This window comes from Aphelocoma coerulescens, chromosome 2 (genome assembly GCF_041296385.1).
Source record: "Aphelocoma coerulescens isolate FSJ_1873_10779 chromosome 2, UR_Acoe_1.0, whole genome shotgun sequence".
NCBI classification, from domain to species: Eukaryota; Metazoa; Chordata; class Aves; order Passeriformes; family Corvidae; genus Aphelocoma; species Aphelocoma coerulescens.
Window position 1 is genome coordinate 47595881 of NC_091015.1, and position 24169 is coordinate 47620049.

Sequence of the window (24169 nt, forward strand, 5' to 3'; positions counted from 1 at the left end):
TCTTGAGCAGAAAGGGAAAACAGCAGAAGGAGCCCCAGTCAGTGGTTCACATTTGAAGAAAAAATGAAGTAGGCTCCATTTAGTCCTTGCTCCCTCTGCAGACACAGGAAGAGCACAAATTTCAAGTGCTTGTCTCCCATCCTTCTGTCTGATGAGGATCGTGGGAGCTACAGCTTTCGCAGGAAGCCCACAGAGAGCTCATGTTCTCCAAGGGCCAGACTCTGCTACTGCGCTTGACAGAGCAACTTCAAGATAAGAAATCTTCTCAGCACACAATATTCTTTTGTACTACAAAGCCCCTGAATAAAGAGCCCAGTAGATGACATAAGATCAAGGAATAAGAAACTAACCAGTAAGCGCAACTCTACGGAGTCACTAGGCTGTTCCCTTCAGTCACTGAGTTGGGCTGGCATGGTTGAGGCAGCTTTGTGACTGTAAACAAAGCATTTCAGACTGCCTTTCTTCTTCTTTTTGTTTTTTTTTTTTTTCAATGTAATTGTAACTGGTCTAGTTCACCATACAACTCAAATCAATCAAACACAGATTCTTTTTGGATTCTTTTCCTTTTTTGGGATAGGGGCTTTTTAACTTTGAGATAAAGTGCTCTCTGTCAGGAACAAAATCAGCCATCAATCCTGGCTGGCTGGACCCAAAATCCATTTAAAAAGTCTCTAGGACTTACATGCATTTTACTTTGAACTTCCAACTAGATTGCCTTTATACTTACTTGAGCAAAAAGTTAGAACTTCTCTCCCTGCCTGAGGGAACCAAAAATATTAGCGCTGATTAAATATCTATTTTGTAGCAACATGGAATCTATCACACTATAAAAAATTATTTTGAATGATACCTCTTGAGCAAGACTGTGACTTACAGATTTTCTTTTTACTAAGCTAAACATTCAAAAAAAAATACAGCTGGTCCAAGAAAACTCTTTTTTGCTTTGGCAAAGCATCAGACATCACCTTCTGGTTTGCCAACACAGGCAGAATCTTATCTAACTGTAGGATGTACTTGGATTTACTACCTATTAGCAAAACTCCTAAGAAGCACTAAAAGCTTCCATTCCCTTTTATGTATTCTCAGTCAAATCTCATTAGCTTCATGCTCTCAGTTTGCACACAAAAATATAGCAGTCTTTTCCCACCTCTTAGGGAAAAATTAATAGGAGAGTGTTAAATCTCATGTTACAAGGACTTCATTACTTTTACAAGCTATACTAAATAATTAAACTGTGCTTGTCAAATAACTGATTGGAGAACATTTTGTGCTGTGGTGTATGTTTTTACTGTTTACCTCAGCTGACAAAATAAAATCATTCACAGCATCTCCTGCACAACAACTGAGACCTTAAACTTAGAGTGGAGAAGAGCTGTAGGACTCAAAAGACAAGTCTATATAGGATGTGATTAAAGAAAGAGGACTGGATTAAAGCCACAGATGGGGAAACTGAGACAATAGAACCAAAGCTTGCTCTGAAGACGGTGCTGAATGAGAATGACCTAGAAGCAAATCTAGCTAATACCGTCTAGATCTCTAGCAGCTTCTAGACAGCCTTTCGACTCTTAAAGTGAGAAAAAAGGCAGATAATACATATTGCTTAGAGAGATTAGGACGAATAATATTCAGCCAACATTGACTTTTCCAACCTTTAATTTATTTTCTTATCCATATTTTCACAGTAATGTATTGGGAAGTGGGGAAGCTTTGACTAGTGCTATCAGCAGGGTGCAGCCATCTGAAATATTCTGTAGTTAACAGGATCCCTCAGGTCTGAAATAGAAGGGCTATGTGCAAAAGGGCAAAGGTCAAACAGTTAGACTAGCAACCTACCCCTCCACCACATCCATAAGGCAAGGCCATTTCTGTAATATCAAAGATGAAGAGAATTTCTGACACAGTGCATGTTGTCCTACCTGCCTCTCTGCTCCACAGTCAGGTCTCTGGAACCCATTCCACCCAGTAAGATGACCCACACAGCTAAATGAAGAAGATGTAGTCAAATGAACAGCTGTCTCTCCTGCTGATGGGAATTAATCTCTTTGGCCAACCTGGCAATTTTTCAGATGCACTCTTCTAAAGGTTACTCAAAACCAAAAATTGTACAGCTGCAAATCCCTTTTGGTAGAAGCCAGACATATGCTGAACCAGCCTGCTGCTCCCAGAGACTCATCCAGTCTCTCAGGGCTGCAGCAAACAGCAGGATCTGCTGTCCTGAACATCACTGTGATGTGCAAGTTGGACTCTGTCAATGAGCACATACACACAATCTGCTATTTTTTAAATGTACTAGTCACCAAAAGCCACATTTCCATTAAGCGGGAGAGAACATTCCTGATGCTCCCATTCTCTCACAGCAGCAGAATTTCCCTGAATCGACACTTTTTGCAGAGTTATGTAACAGTGCGCACAGCACGCTTGATTCTCATCTGAGCAGACATTGCGAGCACAGTGTAAGCACCAGGGTACTTCTTTGCACCAAACTGTGCTCCAACCTAGCATGTGGATTTAAAAAATTTAAAAACCAGTGTATTTATTTCTTGGAAGAGAGCAGCAAGTTACCCAGGAAAAATCATGGATTCTTGTGTAGGGGTTATTAAGTAAACAAAGTGCAGGAAACAAGACTGAATAGCTTTCAAACGGAGTAAAACTGAGCTTTTAAAGCAAGTGCAGTTCTTCTATACAAACAATGAATTTGGGACTAGCAGTGCACTGGAGATGTGCCAAAGGAGCTCCCCAGACCTCAACACAACTGCTCTTTTCTGTCATCTTGAATGCTTTTACAGCGTTAACTGCCTGAACAGAAAGAAATGCCAAGGAAACCGTCAGCGATACCCCAAGTCAATTTTGCAGGCTTGTGTGCCACTGTCCAGTAGAGGCCCTTCTTCTGTGGTAGAAAAGACTGTTTTCCTTTACATTAAGTGACTTAGCCACGAGCTTGCATATGGAAGGAAATAGCTGCAGTATGATGTCTCAAATACATTTACTAATGGAGAGGGCAATTTTCTTCCACAGCACTGCCTCCTCCTTTTCAGAACTGAAGTATCCATTAAGAGTGACTCACTGGTTGAGAAAACATGTGAAAAAGAGACATCCTGAAGTTTGTTTTCAAATACTCTCCACAGTCAGTATTATGGCTATCAGGAATTTGGGAAAACCATAGGTATGTAATATATTTTCAAGAGACATGGTGCAGAAGAAACTTCATGCTAAAAAATCACAACTATTATTGCATAGCAACCAAGCAAACATGTTTGATTCCTGACTAACCAAAGTCTTCTCTCCTTTCACCACAGCCATGAATCCCTAACCTACTACCAAGGGTAATTAACCTTTTTTTATCTTTTTCCAGTGTCTTGCCCTCTTTCTCCTTTCTCTCTTTCTTGGATGTCCGTGAAAGCAGGTGGAGCCTCCACGTGGAGGGACACAGACTTACTTTCCTCAACCACCTTGCTTTGGTTTATCAAACAGAATGGTATTTCTCTTCTCTACTTCAGTTCTCCTATTGTTTTAGTCCAATATTTCTTCCAATTCAGGTCTAGGCTGCCACTTGTAAACCATAAATACACCTTTATGTCCAGGGAGGGAGAGCAGTAGGGATAGTCAGGTACCAAGTGTGCACTACCTGCTGTCAAACTGGGTATCAGGTATTTTGGAAAACAAAAATCTTCTAATATTACTGGGCTCACTCTTGAATTTACCCTGGATAATTTTACAGAAAAGCTTTTTCATAGGTCTTTCTACAGAGCCAGAATTACATGAAAACTTTCCTGAATAAGTTTGTATGCCCACATATGGCCAGGACAACCCTTAGCTGTTCTTCCTGTCATGCTGCTGTGGAATCACATTGCACATTCCTGTAAAAAAAAGCTATGCAACCTAAGTACAGTAGGGTGACATAATTCTGAGCTCAAGTTGATGGATTTTTCCATTTGCAAGATTTTGCACAGTAGATCCTGATTAATTCTGAATGTTGAAATTAATGAGCTTATCAAAGTAAAAAGAAGGAGCCAGGGCTATTCTTGTTCACCACAGTGTTTTGTGTTTCTTCTAGTATAAAATTACTTTTTTTACCAACTATTTTAACCTATTTTCTATTGAAAGGATCTGTTGCTTCTTACCCAGTAAGACAGGAATACACTCCCCTGTAGCTGAAGAAAACTGAAAGATGAGTCTCCTCCACTCTCTCTCAGTATTCCATGCAGGTCCCAGAGCAAACATACAAGTTATTACTTTCTCAGTTTTGGGGAAAGCGGATTATTTTATCCTAGGAATTCTACATAATCTGCTAAAAATGTCCCCTGCCCTTTCTACTCATAGGGATATTAAGAGTGGCCATAGAAGATCCTGTGTTAAAGACAATGGAATTATGCTCAATGAGTAACTGAAGAAAATTCTGAACTCATTTAGGACTTGTACCACAGAAGGGACTCAATAAGCATCACAAAATAATTATTATTTTTCATTGAACTCAATAAAAAATGCAAGCTACTAAATAAATCAGGTAAAATATTAGAAGATTGTGGAGAAGGATGTGTTTATGGGCTGATCAGACAAGAGCAGGAACTGGCTCACAGGACTGAAGCACACAAAATTTACAAGCTCAGCGGCACTGAGTACCCACCACCGCGACGCTGCAAGGATCTGCTCAAAGACTTTTCAACCTTTCACCACTGAAGCAGGAGTGACCTGCTCCACCTCAGATTTTGGAAATTCTGTGGCGGCCTGTACCACATAAGAGCCTTTGTTGGTCGAGATGTGGATTTAAAAGGCCTGGAGGAACTCTTATGATAATCTGGTCTGACTTCCTGCCTGGCACAGCCTGTAATACCTCATGCAGCAATTTCTTTACAAAGCACAAGAACTTGTAACTCTACCAGAAGATATTTCAGAAGCAGATCTAATCTTGATTTAATTACTCCAAGTCATCTACCACATTCCTTTCAAATCATTTCCAATGGTTAATTACACCCACATTATCGTAATTCCAACGTGAACTCCTCTTCCTTATCTTGCCATGTTTTTGTCTGTTGGAGCCCTATCCCATCTCCCTACACTGATATTTTTAGATACTAACCACATGACACCTCAAAATTCTCTTACCTGAGATAAATTGTTTGCCTGCTTGGCAAACCAAAACAGGGATTCCTGAGTCAATCACACAGCATCTGCGGTGGTGTACCAGAGACAGCTTTTTGACTAAAGAGACTAAAAGAGAAAAGTCAATTCAAATGTGAGGGGAAGGCACCAAACATCTTCTTTAACAAGCTTTTCCAGCTTCTGTAGCACCCATTTGTATGACCTGGAAATTTGGGATGAACAGCACTGCGACCTGCATAGCTTCATTTTCAACCTAACTGATAAATTCCAGCTCAAACTGGATCAGTAGTTACTAAACACTACAGTTAACTTAGAAAGAAAAAGGTGGCTGATGGCAGGTGGTTTTCTACTGCCCATATGTCAAATCACATAAAAATGACCTGGTACTTCTGCAGGCGCTGCCAAGGCAGAAGTCCAGGAGTGAGCAATGTATACCCTAAAATACTTCCAGCTGTGACTCCGGTAAACAAAATAAGTAAATTTCCACTATTGCTGTCATGCTATATTACTTAGGCATATTACTTAGATATTTGTATTACAGTAGCATTCAGAGGCTCCACATAAGGCTCCCTTGTGTTAGGTGATCAACTACAGACACAGCAAGTTTAATTAGTTTTTGCAACGTTTGCCCAGTGCTTGTATGGCTGAATCCTGGTAAAGAGACAGAAGGAGGACTTGTGTCCTTCCTGGATCTCAGATGCTGATGAGATCAGTGTACAAAGACTGCTCAGAACTAGAATTTCTTCTGGCATTTACTAAATCCCTGCACTACCCATGTGGTTCTCAACACATTATAAAGTTCATTAGCCCTATTCCAGAAGGGTTTTCAGTCTCTCTCACTGATTGGGTGAAAAACAGCAGCATCTTGCTGTCTCAGAGATGCATTATATAAGCACACACTTTTGAAGCTGCAAACAGATGCACGCTCTCTCCATGTATTAATACAAAGTAAGAATTGCAAAGATAGTCTGCTATTTACACCACCATTTGTTATGACACCTCATTACTTTTTCACAACGCTACTGTTTTTTCCATTAATACTTCACATTTCTACTCACTTGTGGTTTCTAGCAGTTTATATTTTGCATAGCTTAAATGCTTTTTTTTTTAAGCCTCCCTCTTCCCTATTCCAAGAATGCCCCTCTGCAAACCAGAAACACAGTTTATGCAGACATATCAACTTTTACTGATGTCAACAGCTTTTAAAAAAATTTCTTTTGAACACTCTTCCATTTGGAAGCCATTTGACTTGAAATAGGTGTACGAAATCCAGCTAACAACTCTGCAAAATTTTACTTTAACCAGTGGTACAAGAAACCAAACCAGGCAAATAAGAGAGGAAAAGAAATCAATAACCAACAACACTTCCCTTCCTCGGAATCTTGAGAATGGCTTTTATAATTGAAATATTTCCTGTGACAGAAAAGTAATTATATATTTTTGTAATGCTCTGAACGGGTTCATATTTCAGCTGCCTGTCAGAACAACTTGCTATTGTACACCTGGCTTTGTTATTTGACATAGATGCTTCATTTTCTAGGTGACACACCACATGAATGTCAGCATCCTCACTAGCAATGGAAGAAAAGGAAAGACAAAACCATTTTTTTAACACCTCTTGCAGTTGGTAGTGTATTGAAAGACCTTCTTCTGCTTTTGCCCATCTAGCAGATGATACATTCCATTTTGAGAATGCAGATGAATTAGGTTATATATAAGGGGAAATAGTCACTGCTAGAGGAGTTCACCCCTCCTTTATTTATTTAATTACATAACTCCTAAACTCCCACCACCACATCTCAAGAACCAAAAATCTGTGAACGAGCTACTTATTTATCAGCATATCCTCTAATATTTAATTTTCAAACTGCAATAAAAAGAAGATTTTCATTGGCTGCGGAGTGAAAACTATAGCATCTGCTGAAAAATAATTACCTGTAAATTCCTTACAGACAAAAAGAAGTTTCCAAGTCTATGAAGGCATCTTATTTTGATTAAAGACCAAATAGTGGTTCAGTAACAACAATAAAAAAAGTTAAATGTTGTTAGACTTATTCTGCAACACTATACTCTTTCTTTTTTGTGCTTTGACATACTGACCCACACTGGGATCTACTAGTGAAATGCTGAAATCTACTAGTCTAGGATCTAGCCTAAAATTCTGAGCATATTTGTTAAATTATCTCCAATTAACTTGAATATGTTACTAAAGTGGAATAAAAAAATATCTTACCTTATTAGAGCTTCATTTTCTGTTCTTTCACTGAAAAGAGTAAAGAAATCTGTATTAAAGATCCATTTGCTAAAAAGAACCTTCTGAAGTTACTATTTTAGTTTCCCTTCAATTAACACCAAAACTAAAAGGTTCTTTTTACATAACTGTAGTAAGTCTCCGTTATTTTGCAGAGTTAATCATTCTCCACACTCTGGAGTGGAGGCCTTTATTTATCTGCCATCTTAATTAGCTATTCTGAACAAATACTTCAAATGCTTTGGAAATATCAATAGAAACAACTGATCTCATCAATTCACCACCAAAACTACAGGCTGATTAGACACACTTAATAGGTTTATTTTCACTTCAAGCTGTATTTCATGAATAGTATTTGTGTTTGTGTTGCCATTATTTTTATTGGGACATTTGATATTTTCTATTTTAAGATGGGTTTGCATTGCAGTAAGCCCATTTGAAGAGTTTCTCAGCCTGGAAGGTTTTTTTAAAAGTAGCTATTTTCTGCTCAACCCCCAAACAGGTAGGGTCAGTGGCAGTTTAGAAGAATGAAAACATCAAGCAGTTTCAATAAACACATACTTCAACTCAGCCACTCTGAATGACACGTTTGTCAACAATTTACCAACACACATCACAAAATCAAAAACCAAAAAAGCTTTAAGAATATTCTGGAAAAGTTCAGGCATAACTCAGAACAATCAATGAATGTTGAGGCCTGCAAAAATATTAATCAACCTTTCATTTCTTCATGAGTTTTGTTCAGTCCTTTACAACCAGGGAGAAGTATTTGCAAGCATCAGCATTATAATTGGGAATTGGATTCTGGTAACTCTGAAGTAAATGGGTATTTTTTGTCACCAATGCGTGCGAGAACAAAATAACACTTTTTTTAAATTTCATTTTCTAAATTAGCATAACATACAGCATGAAATAGGAAACAAAAAGGCAAGTCCAATAAAATCTGACAATTATTAGCAGTATTTGTTGAAAAGCAGAGAAAATCATGCTGAGTCATAGGCAAAGCATCTCAACCTCTAGCACTTTCTGTACACTTCATTAGCCATCAGTCAGTATGGTTAGAGATTTACAGATGAAGGGAAAACAAGGAGAGACCTTGTTCATCTTTGCCAAGGACAAATTCGAAGCCGAGCTTCAAAGCATGCAATTGATTCAATGGTTGAAGAGATGATTTCTTTGCTCTACAGTGAAAATACTGTGATTTGGGGGACAGCAGGGTCAAAACAGAATCTTCTAGGAATTAATCTGTCAATCTGAGGGAAGTAAAGCTTAAGTGAATAGTAAAAGTGGCTCTTCCCTTAATTTAGGGTATGGTCACCCGATATTTTTGAGAGACCTATAAAATGAGACTATTTCACAAATGGAACAGGTAAACTTAAGGACACATTCCTGGAGAGCAGCAAATCATTAGATTAACCACCCATTTTGAGAAAAAGCATGAGATCCCATTTTTATGTGCCAGCTCATGAGAGCTGACATTTACAAAGTCCGATTTCCCACAACAGAGTATCTGTACACATGTACCTTTAAAGGAAGAAGAATAACTATAAGGTCATTTAATTACTTAGTCAAACATAATATCTTCATAGTTTAATTTTTCTACAGCTGTCCTGATAACCAGCTATTTAAAAAAGGCATCAGTACCAGATTAGTTCACATTTACCTGTCTGGCTTCAGGCATGGGTCACCCACAAAAGGTAATTTAAGGAAGATTTTGCATGCAGGAACCAAGGGACAGAACCAGTAAGTATTTCATCACAGGATGCTATGCAGGGTTTCAATAGGATTGAGCGGGATTTATTACAGCACGAGCCAAATCCTTCTTACTTTTCTCATGCAAAACACCCATTGAAACTAGCCAGAGTGCAACTGAGGACACATTACATCTCTGATTCTCTATTACTCACCTGTCACAATACTACTGTGGCCCACAGCACAAAGTTTATGGGACCAGAATGGTTCTTTCTGGGATGAGATAGGAGTATCTTACAGGCTAGCCTGTTTAAACCATAAAGCAGGTACAGAAGCAAGTCTGAAGAAGACTGTAAGTCAACCTGGACTTGTGACCAGATCCACAGATTTTAAAGCAAAGTATTTCTATGATAGAAACACTCAGCAGTGCAAGCTGCTTTGAAGCATATTTAACGCATCCTACATACTTTCAAAAGAAGAATGAAAGCTTACTTTGGCAGGGTTTATGACTCCCAGGAAAAAAAAAAACAACACCCTAGCATGCTTAAAAAAACCAATTTGCATAAGTTTTCCTTATCTGATCTAGCTGTTGATAACAGGACAATCTATAATGAGGGCCATGAGCCCCTCCTATCGCAGGTTCTCACGGGCCCTGCTGCCTGTCTAGCCTGATGGTCTCAGTAGACATTTGTTCAAGAGGACCCATTACTATCTCCATCAGGTAGCAGGAAACTTCTAGCCTCAGAAGATCTGGCTTCTATCCAAGTGGAGATAACCTCCACTCCAGTGTGCCCAAAACAACACTGGATAAGTGAGGTTCAAGCATTCAATGGTCCCTGTAGAAGACTTAACAGGTTTCCTGTCTTATCTGCCTTGGACACCCTGGCAAAGAGTTTCGAATGAAAATATATCTCCTGTTAACTGCTTGCACTGCCTTCATGCTTAATGTCTCCTTGCTTAGATGGAGGGGGAGAGTGCTACCAAAAAAAAAAAAAAAGTAAAACAGTGAGGACATTTACATTGCAATATTCAGATGTGTCATTTTTCTAAGCATATGCCTCTTTACAGTAAAAGCTATACTTGTTGCCAGTCACCAAATGTGTTAATTTTGGACAGACTCTGAGAGGATTCTACCAGACTGCATCAAAGGCACATCAGTACCATTAAGTTAAACTAAGTAGACAACTGTCCACACTCAGTGACAAGAGGCTCTGTAAATTCAACAGGGTATTTACCATTATCCTTTCAATCCAGGCAAAGAAAAAAGAAAAAAGAGAAAAACCATAAATATTTTGTCAAGTTCCATATTTTCCAGAACAACTTATGAACTTTCTCAGCTTTATAAATATTGTAATTAACACAAAAAAAAAACCAACCTGCTGATAGGGATTGTTAAAACAATGTACTTTGCTACTGAAGCTGTTCATGACTTTTCTTAAGGAAGACTCACCACTAACTTGTTGAACCACAGAAAACCAATACTGCTAAAATTGTCAGACAGCAGAATAGATGTAGATGAAAATTTCCTACTTTAGCACACAGAAAATTCCTGACTGCCTGGAGTAGTACAAATAAAAATGTTCCTTTTAGTTTCAGTTGTTATTGTTTCACCTTTTTTCTTCTATGCTGTTCAGCAGAAACTGAAAAACTGAAGATACAGAAACACAACTTGTCATTAACTAAAACATGGGTTTGATCCCTATAAGGAATACACTCAATTAGCTAAAACAATGCATTTCCATATGATCCAACACTTATCCAGTACACAGTAGGAGAAAACACATCCAGGTGCTCTTCAGAAAATTTAGATATAAAGTACATATTCTGCCTAAGTCTTTGAACAGATATCAGATCAGGGATGAGAGCAGTACTTTTCTTCTTATACTTTTCTTCTTATCCAACCAAATCCCATTCATCCTATTAAAACTTACTTTCAAGCTCCTGACACCCATCACAGGCATCTTCATTTAGAAAAAAACAAAGTTACCAAAAGATGGAAATCCATTCAGTCATCTAGACAGATTCACCACCACTCCAGAATTTTTTTCAGTTTACTTTTTCAGTCCCTGCAGGATGCTCTGGTGTTCAGAGGTCCACAAAGAGACTGACTGAACAAAGTAACTACAATTTCCTTTTTCACAAAAGATCCCAGAAAGCCACCCAGGCCTGAAAAAGCCAGAGAGCTCTCATTCCATCAGAGTCAAGGAAGTGAAAAGAAAGGAGTGGGGGATGAGCAATCCTGACCAGGAGATAAATTTCATTCTTAAACTGCTCCAGTAAGTTTGGCTTTCAGTTCTTCTGTTAAGCCACTCCCAGTAAGAATTAAAAGCATGTCAGTGGAGGTGGAGTAAAAAAGAACAAAAATGTAAGGGAAAGAAAAAGACAGCATGGAAAAATCTCACTGACCTCCCTCAACAAATCTCTTCCTCAAGATGCAAGGAACTCTGCTGGCACAGAAAGTTAATTTAATTCTTCCTGCCCCACCAGTCTTGACTCAAGGCCATTTGATTTCAGAGTTCCAGTACTTGCAGTAGTTAGCAAGTTGTGCCATGCACTCTGCAGAGTGAGAAGCCATGACTGCAGCATGCCAAAGTCTAATCTGTGACAGGCATTCCCAGTTCTGGAAGTCTATACAGCATGCCTCGGACTGCTTGGTGCTGTGAGGCAGCAGACAGTCTGCACAGTCTAAACTCTGGGACCTAGGGTTGCATCCTGAGAATGTTTACTACCAGTACAATGCTAATCATAATCAGCATGTGGGTATATGCTCTCTACAGGGTAAAAAGGCAGAAGAAAGTCTGTGTTTAGATCGGACAGCAAAGACAAGATCATAGCCGGGAGGCAGAGAACTCATAAAATAGTTCCATTTAAAGCATACATACAGATTAAAAATTAACCACTGTTGCCAAAAAACTGAACATAACCCCACCCACAGCTGTACCTGCCTACACATGGACTGCCAAATGCAAGTGGAATATGTGCTCTGTGCTCTGCTGCCCCACCAGCATGACCAGCCAAGAACCACCATCTCACATCTGTCCTGCTCCCCAAGAAAGTGCCCAAGAGAGAGTCACCATTTATTATTGCTCTTGATGACTGGCTGTCACAGAAATCAGGGACCTCAATGACTTTTTGGAAGCTAGTTATCCTCCTGGGTCTAAGAAGTCTTAAATTTCAGCCACGTAGCTTGACCCAACTGTTCAGAGGTGGAATAATGTTGAAACAAAAATCACCGTTGCTACTGCTGTATGCTTGTTGAGACCATACTAAAAAGCTAAAAACTCAAAGCTGCTTTACTGAAAAAACGCTGTCCAGAAGCTATTATCCTCTCCAGTAAACGATGAGTCCACAGATTGTAATGTCTGCAGTCCTGTTTTGCCAGTATTTCCATTACAATTCTCTGTTTTAATGAAGAACTAACAAGATTAAATGCACTTTGGCTAGTAGATCTTCAAGTTCTATTACAGTACATTGTATTTACATTAGAAATGTTAATGTCACAATTCTCCTTGACTTTGAAAAGTACAACGATAAATTAATTTACTTTTAAAATAAAAACCGTACCAAAAATAGTTGTTTAAAGTCTTCAAATTTATTCCACTACTCTTTATAGAAAAGGTACGTTATTTATGCCATTAAAAGGAAAAGCTAATGCATTTTGGTAATGTAAGAATTAATTGAATTCAAGAGAATTAAGCAGATCCCCAAAAAGGGCAGCTATTCCCTCTGTACATAATATAATCATATGCCCTAAACCCAATTATTTTCTTCCTCTGAAAGGTATTTAAGGATGTCATCTCCATAGGGCCTGGCCCAGTGCCACGGGAAGCACAACGATGCACACTGTAGCCGATGAGAAACCCTGCATTCCACTTAGGCTTGAAAACCTTGTTTAGGACCAAAGACTCAAGCGTGAAAAGCATCGGGATGTTGAAAACAAGCCTTCATACTTATTTCTTAACTACTGCTATTCATCAAAACTTTAAAAAAGCAACCAACTAATAGTCAGATCTAAGGGGAACCTTCAAGCTTTATACGTGACGTATGGCGATGGTGAAATGGGAAGTTTTGGGAACTCTCGGGTATTCATCCCATGTCTGTTTAACTATATACTGCAGTTATTGGTGGAAGTCACCACTTTTGAGATTGATGGTACAAACAGCATCCTGCAATTTTCTCCTCTCCTCTGCCAGTTTACCGAAGAAGAAACCAGGGAGCAGATATGCTGAGACAGTCAAAACAAGGTTTCTTCAGCCATTCAATCATCCTTAGATTCAGACTGCTTTACACCACATGCCTGATTTTAATCATTGTCCATATGTCTGAGTAAGCATAAAATACTGCAGAGATGAGACTTGGACCTTCATATTTTTTCTCAGAAAGCATACACTTTTCTGCTTATAATGACCCCAGTGACACATGAATGATTATGATTTTCTTAATTGTCCCTGGTTTGTCTTCTGTGAGATGGCTGAATTTAAAAAGCTGGTATCTTGAAGGACAAATGTACAGTAAGTATTGCCACATAACATCCCCAGCCAGTAAAGTTCATTGTTGAGTCCTAGAATAAAACATGACAGACTTTGTTATGTTATCTTTTCCAGGGTGTCACTACCAACCCAACACATCCTAGAACTTAATAAAGCCTGGCTGCCTTCAACTCATGATACACTCAGAATATGTATTTTTTCCCCCCAGTGCTTTTTCTAATAACTGGTGCTGTTCTATTCTTCCTGGGATGGTGGATGACAACCATCACACCTGCACACTGGAATGCAGCTGTCAGGGTACTTCCATCCAAAATTAAAGCAAGTTCCATGAAAGCAAAGGTTTAATACATGCATCTAATGGGGGCAACATATGGTGAACTGCTCTGTAGCACATTAACCGCTTTGAGTTCAGGATTTTTTTTGTTACATTTCTTTCTTCTGCTTTTTTTTCTACCTGTATGGCACGTGCCCTCATTTAAATCCCATGTATAGCATGTGTCCCAGTAAATTGTCCCAGTGCAGTCCAGAACTGTGGCACAGACTGCATGATTTGAGCAAGAAATGTCCTTAAGCTCTGCATACATTTTGAAAGCTATGAAAAATACCCAAAGAATAAATAAAATGGAAATCTGACATTTGAAAGTCAGTGGAAGCAAGCTTAAAGAGAAGATTTATTTCCTCTTATTTACGATACTATAAAGATTTTAAGGTGTGTTGTACAACAACTCTGCATAATCACCAGGCCCACAATTCTGCTGGGAAGTGTTTTTTAAATGGCAGGTTTGGTTGCCTATATGAAACAGACAATGAAATAAATACAGGTGTTTCTAAAAAAGTCTGGAAAATGTCTCCCTCTCGCCAGTATATAGAGCAAAAAGTTTCAGTGAAACTGAGTTATATTCCATTAGTGTCTGCAGCTGCCTAACTTCTCTTCATCTTCTTTGGAGCGGTGGTGGAAAACATTGTTACTGACAATGACATCATTTGCTAGTGATAACCAACTATGACTAAATTTAAAATGTTGAATCAAGGGTTTCTGGCCAAGGTAACAGGATAAAAGCCTTAAGGAATCATTTGCTTTCTTTTCTGGAGCTAAGGGCAAGCATGCTGAAGCTCCAGCGGTTTTTTTGAAAGGTGGAATAGGACTAAACTCCAATTAAGAGACAAACTGACAGAGTAAGACATTTGCTTAGGAGTTAAGTAGTAATGTATCAAAGCAAATCCATTGGAATTGCCTTTTCTGTTTATTTCTACCAAAGGAAAACAGAACAAAAAAAAAAATCTACCAAAGTAGTCAAATTCAAAACTGGATTCATGCACATTGAAAACCTTGGAATGCACAATTAGCAGACAAGGGGAAAGTGGTATTTTCCCCACTTTGGATGCTGCATAAAAAAGGCTTCATTTACACTTCTGTATTTTTAGAAAGATGCTGGTATTTGCTTGTTTCTTCCAGTATATCACAGATAGTACTCAGCTACTGGGTTTATGAGGTACTTGCAATTGTAACTCAACAGACAAATCCTTTGTTATAAAGAGAGAACAAATAATGGGGATTTACAAAGCTGTAATTATACCGAGAGGGTTTATGAGCAAGGATGTATTAAAAGAAATACTATAAGCAAAATAAATTTTTTTAAAAGAAATCCTCTGAGCATTATCACCACTTATAGTAAGGGGTATTTTACCATAAAAGGGATTTTAAATGCATATCATTCCTAAAGGATGCCCACAGACTCTGCCAAGCTCTCCTACGTAGGCTGAAGTTGGTAGCATATACCTGTTTTACGGTTAGCAAATGATGATGAACAAGCAGAGCAAACTTTGAGCCCAAAACAAACCACACTAAAGGCAGATGATGTACTCCAGCAACCAGCCAAAGCATGTCAGCTGCTGCAAGCCTTGGCAGTGAGTCGGGAGCAGAGACCGAGAGGTGGAGTGTGCCATCCCCAGCAGCCGCACGGGTGGTTGCATGACAGGCACGAGCAGAGCCACGGAGCGAGGAGTCCAGCCCGGCTCCAGATCAGGCTCCTGCAGGGACACCAGCATGTGAGTGACACCCCTTTGGTAACACACCACCAAGGACAAAGACCATATTCCTGCCTTTGCTCCGGTCCATCTGGTCATGAACACAGGAGCGGGATGCCCTAAACCATGGGGGATGCAGGCAGTATTTTGGATCTCCTGTTTCACCAGCAGCTTGCTGAGGACAGGTGTTCCCAGTACACCAGAGACCTGTGGCTGGTTGCACAGCATTCCCCAGGAGACCCACTCCAGATACAGCTGTGCCCTGAGGATGCTTTGAAGCTGGCTGCCAGCCAGCTTGTCCTAACAGTGAGGAAACACAGAAGCAAAGATGACTGCAAGCATCCCACTATCTGTATTAAAGATGATGTTAGGTTTCACTTCAATATATTGCATGGGCAGAATGTAGCTGAGAAGTTATTTTACTATATGATGCACATTTTTTTATTTAATAATGGCCACCACAGTTTCTACTCTTGTTAAGTCAGAATGATTTCTACATCTCCCCACAGTAAAACATTGAGCTGGGAATAACGAAGTCAAAACATTTTATATAAATTTAATCTGATATTGTTTTGACCTTACTGGCTTTTTGGTAAACTGAAATGGGAGAATCTGACCGTTATTTAAGAAAATATAGCAAATAAATTGATTACTGCTATCAGTAACATTCAATTCTGTATTGGATTTTTAAGGTTACACTTGAACACATCGGAATGGTTGCTAGGGCAATGTATGACCAAAAAAAATTCACTACTTTATTATTAATTGCTTTTATGGAGGCAGGCACTATGATTAATTAGATGGTCAAGGGAATTCCAGATCCATGCAAAAGACATCAGTTGCACTAGTAATATGTTTCCCCTCATTTTTTTTTAAATACTAATTACAATGTTTTGACTTTTGGCATGGGTCCCTGAACTGAGCTGCAGGAAGGCAGCACGACAGGGAGGAATAAAGTGGTAGGAGGCACTTGGAGCAAACCCAAGGTGCAAGGGGGCTGAATGGTGCCATTTTGACTGGAGGGAGGAATGGGCAGCATCACCTCTAGAGCTGGTGGTGATAGGAGGTGCTCAAAGCCTGCTGCAGAGGAGAGAGACAGGGAAAATAGGGGACAGAGGCAGAGGCTCATAGTCTTCCATCTTGATCCCTCTGATGTATGATTCCATGGCCATAGGAAATACTAAGACACAAAATATTCTACTTTCTCTCTTATCAATTTCATTCAGAAAACGTTTTCATACCTGTTTAGTTCCCTATTTAAAAGGAAGGAGTTCAAGAAGTGCTTGAACAATGCTTTCAGGCACATGGTGTGATTTTTGGGGCTGTCCTGTACAGGGCCAGGAGCTGGACTCCATGATCTTTGTGGGTCCTTTCCAGCTCAGGATATTCTGTGATTCTATGACAAAGCAAGTGAATATAACAGCTAAGCTACAATGGATTAGAAATCCACACTTTCAATTTTACAAACCAGAAGAGCTTTTGCTACATATAATATTTCAACTTTGGTGTTTGACCCTGAAATTAGAAAAAAACAATCTATGATTTTTGTATTTGGGATCAGTCATGGACTACGTAATGGAAAAACTCTATAATTTTCTGAACCATTATTTTATTTTGTTCTCTCGTGGTTCCAATTGTTCATTGTTAATTAGATCCATTCACAACAACTCATTGTGCAAAAGGCATACTCTGTTTTAATCAAAATCTTGGACAGCATTTTGGATGGCATCTTTAAAAACTTGGACAGAACACTCTGCGGTTTCCTCACCGATGAAGAATCAAAATTATTAACTATGACTGCATCTTCCATGGGATGCTGACACTTATCAGGTTATTTTGATTCTTGTTTCATGGAACTATTTTAGATTTCCTTCTGTTTTGTACCTGCTTTCTTCACTCAGAACAGTAGTGAATTGAAAACCTGACCCATAGGACACATCCATGGTGAACTCCTAAGTAATTTTTTCATTTCCATTTTCTGCCGTGAAGAAAGTGATCCTGTAAACACAAAATGTGACTCACAGTCTCACCTATTTGAAATCAGATCATTTAATTTATAATGTTCCAATTATTTTCCCCATTGTTTTAGCAGTTAAGAGAAATGGCCAGTGCTTGGGAATGAAACACACCAGCAAGCTCATGCTCATGGATTGTCTTCATAGATGTATTTTGGCGACAAGGTTCAGATTATCCTCACAGGTAGTTACTGATGACAAAAATCTGGAAAATGTTTCCTTGGCAGAAATAAACACAGTACACCACTTTTATCTATCAATATATAAATTGTCATTCGATGAAACTTTTGATTTTGGTGCTGCTGTTTCAAGAAGCCTTGCTAGGTTTTACATCTTGCTCTGTAAGATTTAGTTATTTCTTTTATGCCAGGCCACTTAGCAACTTCCTTGCTACTGTCTCCCCTCACTAGAGCCCCATGGAATCACAGACTGACAAACTCAGTCTTGCCTAATCATCTGTTTGTAGCAGCTTCATCACCAAGGAGAAGCAAAAAAGGAGAAAGTAGCATTGTTTATCAGGTTTGTTGGCACATGACAATGGGATTGAGCACACTTTCACAAGTCTGCTGATGACACCAAGCTGTGTGGTGTGGTTGGCACACTGGAGGGAAGAGATGCCAGAGGGACCCTGACAGGCTTGAGAGCTGGGCCTGTGCAGAACTCCTCAAGTTCAACAAGGCCAAGTGCAAGGCCCTGCACCTGTGTCAGTGCAGTACCAGGCTCAAATATAGGCTGGGTGGAGAAAGGATTGAGAGCAGCCCTGAGGAGAGACTTGGAGGTGTTGGTGGATGAAGAACTGGACATGACCCAGCAATGTGCACTCACAGCCCAGAGCCAATTGTGTCTTGGGCTGCATCCAAAGCAGTGTGGCCAGCAAGGCTAGGCAGGTGATTCTCCCCCTCTGCTCTGCTCTGGTGACACCGCACCTGGAGTGCTGTGTACAGTTCTGGAGCCCTCAACATAACAAAGACTTGAACCTGTTGGAGTGAGTCCAGAGGAGGCCATGAAGATGATAAGAGAGCTGGAGAACCTCTCCAATGAAGACAGGCTGAGAGAGTTGAGGTTGTTCAGTCTGAAGAAGAGAAGGCTCTGGGATGACCTTGGAGCACCTCCCAGCACCTAAAGGGAGCCTACAAGAGAGCTGGAGAGGGACTTTTTACAAGGACATGCAGTGACAGGATAAGGCAGAATGGCTTTAAATGGAAACAAGTAGGCTTAGGTAAGATATTAGGAGGGAATTCTTTACTATGAGGATGGTGAGGCACCTGAGCAGGTTTTCCAGAGAAGTTCTGGATGCCCCAACCCTGGACATATTCAAGGCAAGGCTGGATGAAGCTTTGAGCAACCTATTCAAGTGGACGGTGTCTCTGCCCACAGCAGGCCCCTTCCAACCCAAACCATTCTATGATTCTGTGTTTCTGTGAAATAGCCACAAAATCAATGCTGTAAGGGCTGTAAAGAGAGAATTACAGAGGATTCTTAACTGCAGTATATAAAATAGCAAAATCTCACATGCTGTCTAGCCATCAGTTATTCCTGCTAGCCTTCCCCTTGCAATAATACAGGCAATAATAATACAATTGTTTTACAATAAATGACACTATATCATTAATTATAGTATCATCACATTGTACTATGTAATCACAGATAGATGTAAAAATCTGTTTGATTTTAATCTTTAACTTTTTCAAACTATGAAAAGCTTTCAAACACAGTGTGGAGGGAAAGTAATAAGCTCAGTTTGCACATACAAGTGGTGATTTTGGATGCCTGGGCATTTCTCTGGCCAGCTGAAATGTCTTTAATGGAACCTTGTTTCCAGTAAAAACTGAATACCATCCTTCAGATGGTTTAGGTTATGCACTCTAAAATGGCCTTATGCCAAATCATGAGTCACATTTGAAAATTTAAGATCCTGTATCTAGTATCAAAACCCAGCAAAAAAATTAATTCCTTAACTCTTATCAGAGTAGAACCATATTTTGGAGAAAATGAAAGATCGCTTTGGTTGGTTTCTTTCCTAAAACAAAACAAAACACAATAGCCAAGGTTTTCAACTGGTCAGTTAAAAACAAACAAATAAACAAACACAAAATAAGCCTCTTTCTTAAATGGAGGAAAAATTATTTTAGATTGCTCACAAATTAAACAATTTCTGCCTGCACTTTAGAAGAAAAATCATAATAGCAATGACAAAAGCTTGTCTCCTTTTTCGACATGGCACATAATGCTACGTCAGCCCATTTCAAGCACTGTGCCTCTAAAAGTTTAAACTAAAGATATCCTATTTCTACCACTGAATATAAATGCTAAGGATCAAAATTCCCCAAAATTTACCTAGTAAAATTAGCATAAGTAGCAGTTTGCCTGCACAATACTTGAAGAATTGACATTCCAAAACTCTTAAAATTCTGCTTTGCCCTGAGAAAAGACACTGAAAAGCAGAGACTGATGGAACAGCAGCCTGCTTCCTTGTCACACAACTTTTATATCCATAATTCCAAGCAAGTTTTGCAAAGTAACTCACAGACATAGAGTTTCAGGGGAAAAAGTTCAACATAGCTGAAACTGTGTTGGTTGGATGCTACAGCACGACAGACAGCAGCTCTTTATGCCAGCACAGCAGGAAAAAAAACTCAATTGCTTTTAATAGACAGGCATTTAGTGCAACTAGTATAATCTGGAGTGACATTTTCTCCTGCCTATTACGTAAGCTGAAAGCTAAACTTGTGCTTCTATACAGTATATTGCCTATGTTCAACACACTGCCTTATCAGCTTTCTCTCCATTTTTAAGGCATTTTAGTAGCAAAGAAGGGGGGATTTATCACATCTTTGAGATCCCTTCTTAATATACTATTTTCTTCCATTCTGTGTTCATGTTGCCACACAGACAGGCTTCAATAGGAACTGTTCTTTGTTTAATTAGCACTGTTCATACTCTATATCTAAAAACCTCTCTGAGAATTTTAACTATCCACAGAAAATAATTTAAAAGGTGGAGAAAAATCCAGGAAATTCAAAGAAAATAGGAAATCAAAAGAAGAAAAAAAAAAAAAAAAAAAACAAAGAAAAGATGGAATTTAAAACCCAAGGACAGTCAATCCATTTTACCAGCATCATTCCCTAACACCTCTTTTTCAAAATTTCATGAAAAGAAGAGAAAAAGCAAGGAAATGGGTAGTTAGAGACATCATCATTTTTATATCCCAGGCATCTTCCAGAATGTGCGAACATCTACCTTCGCAACAGCAATTATCCTTGACAAGATTTTCAGAATGGCACCCAGCAGCAGCCTTAGAGAGATCAGGAATTGCCCACAGAAAGAGCAAAATGGATAATGACAGACTTGCTCTGCTTAAACAGGAGTTTATTACTCCAAGATACTTAAATCAATAATTCTTTCCCAATCTTTCTGTCCATCTACCGTTACTCACCTCTGTGCTGTCCCTGGATAAAGCTGGTATCTTAAACAGCAACCCTTTCAAGATAGTCAGCTCCAATAGACTGACTTGGTTTCAATGATTTTGATAGACAAATAAAGCTGTCTAAGTGCTAAGGAGTCTGCATATTTAAGATTCCGTTATTGAAGAAGCAAGTGATTAAAATCTAGTGGTTTTGCAAGACAAGTTCATAATACAACATAATACAACACGTAGCATCAAAAGGCCTCACCAGCCAGACATCTGAATACCAGAAGGAGACACAAGGCATAAAAGAAATCAAACCTTCAAAAACAGCGTACCAAATTGATTAGCCAACACTGGAAGAATGAGTCTTACAAGAGACACTACTGTGTGTATGTGCCAAACACATTTATGATTTCTCTTAAAAGACCCATCTTGCCTTATCCTGGTAGTACCAGATAGTTCACATCCCACCTGCCTTCCAAAAAACTGTGTATCCCACAATAAACAACACTGCCTCCATTAGAAGAATGTCCCTTCCAGGTACATATCAGCTGCTGAAAAAGTACTAAAAATGTCCTACCCCGATGTTTTCAGAGCTGCATCATGAGCAGGAACCTCTGACTTTCCCAATCTGAAGCAGAAGCATTCAGCATATATGCACAGACAACACTGCACAGCTTGTTGGACTACCTATGGGTGCGAGAGAGGTGCTGACCACTCACCCAGCTCTACAGACCATGAGATCTACAGTCTGTAGATCTCCCCATCTCACTCAGAACTGCACATCTGCTGAACCATGCCACTGATGCTACCCTGTGCATCTGACAGAAAGCCTCCTCCACGTGAAGCCTTCTGCCGGGAACACCGAGGCGAATGTAAAGCAGCAGCAGGAACAGCTCTAGCTCACAGAGCATGACAGGGTGCTGTGCTCAGGAGGTACCAATACCCAGCTCTCCCCTGCCACAAAACCCTCCTGCAGACAGTATAGAGCCCATGAGTGCCCTTGTGAGCCATTCAGACACAGGATCAGAAAAAAAGTTTTGAAAAGCTTTACAAGAGAACAGAAATCTATGAAAGTGCTGACAGACTCACTCAGAAACCTCAAGATGCTCATGCAGGGAGCAGTGACTGGAATTTCAAATATAAAATATACTGTCTACCCTATACCAGATAATGCTCTTTGTTTTCTATTGAAATTTAGTACAGGGGCTGAGAAGACTTCCTAGGCCCACTAGATGGAGAGGGCTGTGAAACCAGCAGTGGCCCATGCTCTGCCCTTTTTCAGAAAATAGATGCTGAATGAGACAAGCAATGGGAAAAAACAACCTTAAGTTCAGCACAAAGGAATCTTTTTCCTCATAACAGCACAAAAAACACATGGCAGGGGTGTACTTCCATTTAGTTTTCTTTGTGTTGGTTGTTTCTTTTATATCAGACTGGTGTCGAGCTGGTGAGGCTGACAGCCATTTTCATTCACTTGGCAGAGCCCAGCTGCAGGTAAAGTCTTCACATCATGACAGTGCTGCTAACATTTTCCCTCTAATTATTTTTGCTCAGTATTCTATTCTCCAGGTCAAAAGGTAAGGAAGAGCTTCAAACACTTAGAAGATATGCCTCCTTCTAAAGAGAATTATCCAGAAAAACGGCAATTCAGAATTAATAAAGCCGCATGTCTTTTCTACAGAGGTTTTTTGAGTCCTATATGCAGAGGAGAGTTTTTCATTTATCAGGCAGCAGAAAGGGAAGGGCTTTCTACCAGGTGATTTTGAAATTCTTGGTCAAAGGTTAACTTGGTTTTTAACTTCAAAGTACAGAAAAACTCAGAGGTTGAAAGAATACAGTGAAACTTCAGAGAGATATTACCAACCTGAAACCAGGCTATGAAGGCACGTAAAGCTGCCTTCTGTGCTACACCTTTCCTTGCTCTTGGTTTCATAGGCACTTTCCTAAGAAGGGAAAAGGCAAAGTCCATTTGGGAAAGTTTAAAATATAATCAGATTTTTCTGGCTGGCAGCACCAAAGGTGGAAAGGCAGTTTCACTAATTAGGATCTGAACTTCTGCTTCGACTTCAGGTTTTCATAATGTTACTAGATATTTTAAAATATGGTACTCATTCATTGCAGGGTGCAGCACCCGCAGGGCAGTTGAGTAATGGTTATACTCTTGCTTCAGTACTGGCAGCAGCATGTTGGACTGGAAAATGAACCTCTATTTCCTATCTACTTTTATAATCAGTTTATCTACCATCTCCTTAATTCTTACCCCCATAAGCACACTAGAAACAAAACATTTAAGTCTCAGTACTATGCTGAAAGACATTCACAACCCTGCCATTGACAGCTCACCAGCGACACTGACTTGTAACTGAGGACAGCATTTGGCCCCAACCAGTAGTCTGTATGAAAAATTCATGAGCTAAATCTTTTCACTTCTTTTATAAATAGGAGACAAAATGAGGGAGTCATCACTTAGTCAGCCAGGGAATGATTCAAAATGCAAACCTAGGATACCATGTTAAGGAAAGTAACTGGTAATAGATACAAAGTATATTTTTTTCCCATAGCAGGAAAAAGGACAAAATTAAGTTATTCTATTTCATACCTTTTTTTCTGTTGCTTCCATTAATTGAAAATGTATACAATACCAACTAAACATAGCAGTAAGATATCGGACACAAAATAGAAGTCTCTAGTATTATATGAGTAGATATATTTTGCTGCAGCCCTGAAGTCATACATGTTACTGAGTTCTGGCTTACTTGCAAGCTTTCCTGTTTCTCTAAACACAAACATTACTCCTGTATTTTGTGACTAGCTCTGTATTATGAGGTGATATTAGCTGGGGAGGTGACAGCTGGCAGGAACTTTTGAATGGAAGGGTCTCTTTTTAACTGATACACACAAAGCTCTGTATTAGCTCTCACAAGATGCACTGTTTACTAAAGATGATTACCCACGAGTAAATAATGAGTCATGATATCCTTAAAAAAAGCAAACACACAGAGTTAAAGAATAATTTCTAACATGGGTAAACAGACAGTACTGAAAATTGAATCACTTAGGTGCATTTGTCCTAATTAAGTGTTTAAAAACCAGAGAAGCTATAGAAAATAGCCATAATTACATAAAAAAAAATATGTCAAAAGATCTTTAAAAGACTGTATCTCTTTTCATACGACTGTAA

The 24169-nt window shown here is 39.3% G+C and overlaps 1 protein-coding gene across 14 annotated transcripts in view; it reads right to left on the reverse strand.

Annotated features, from left to right (window-relative positions):
• The window catches only part of THRB (thyroid hormone receptor beta), a 169717-nt gene that overhangs the window by 119177 nt on the left and 26371 nt on the right, over positions 1-24169 (reverse strand). For 8 of the 14 annotated variants that reach the window (XM_069007303.1, XM_069007300.1, XM_069007295.1 and 5 more), the window contains one exon: positions 7334-7363. The exons of 3 other annotated variants lie outside the window; for them this stretch is intronic. The gene's annotated coding sequence lies outside the window, so the exon portion shown is untranslated. Of the gene's footprint in view, positions 1-5103; positions 5209-7333; positions 7364-24169 lie in introns of all 14 variants that reach the window. 3 more of the 14 variants (XM_069007298.1, XM_069007293.1, XM_069007294.1) reach the window with 1 other exon arrangement.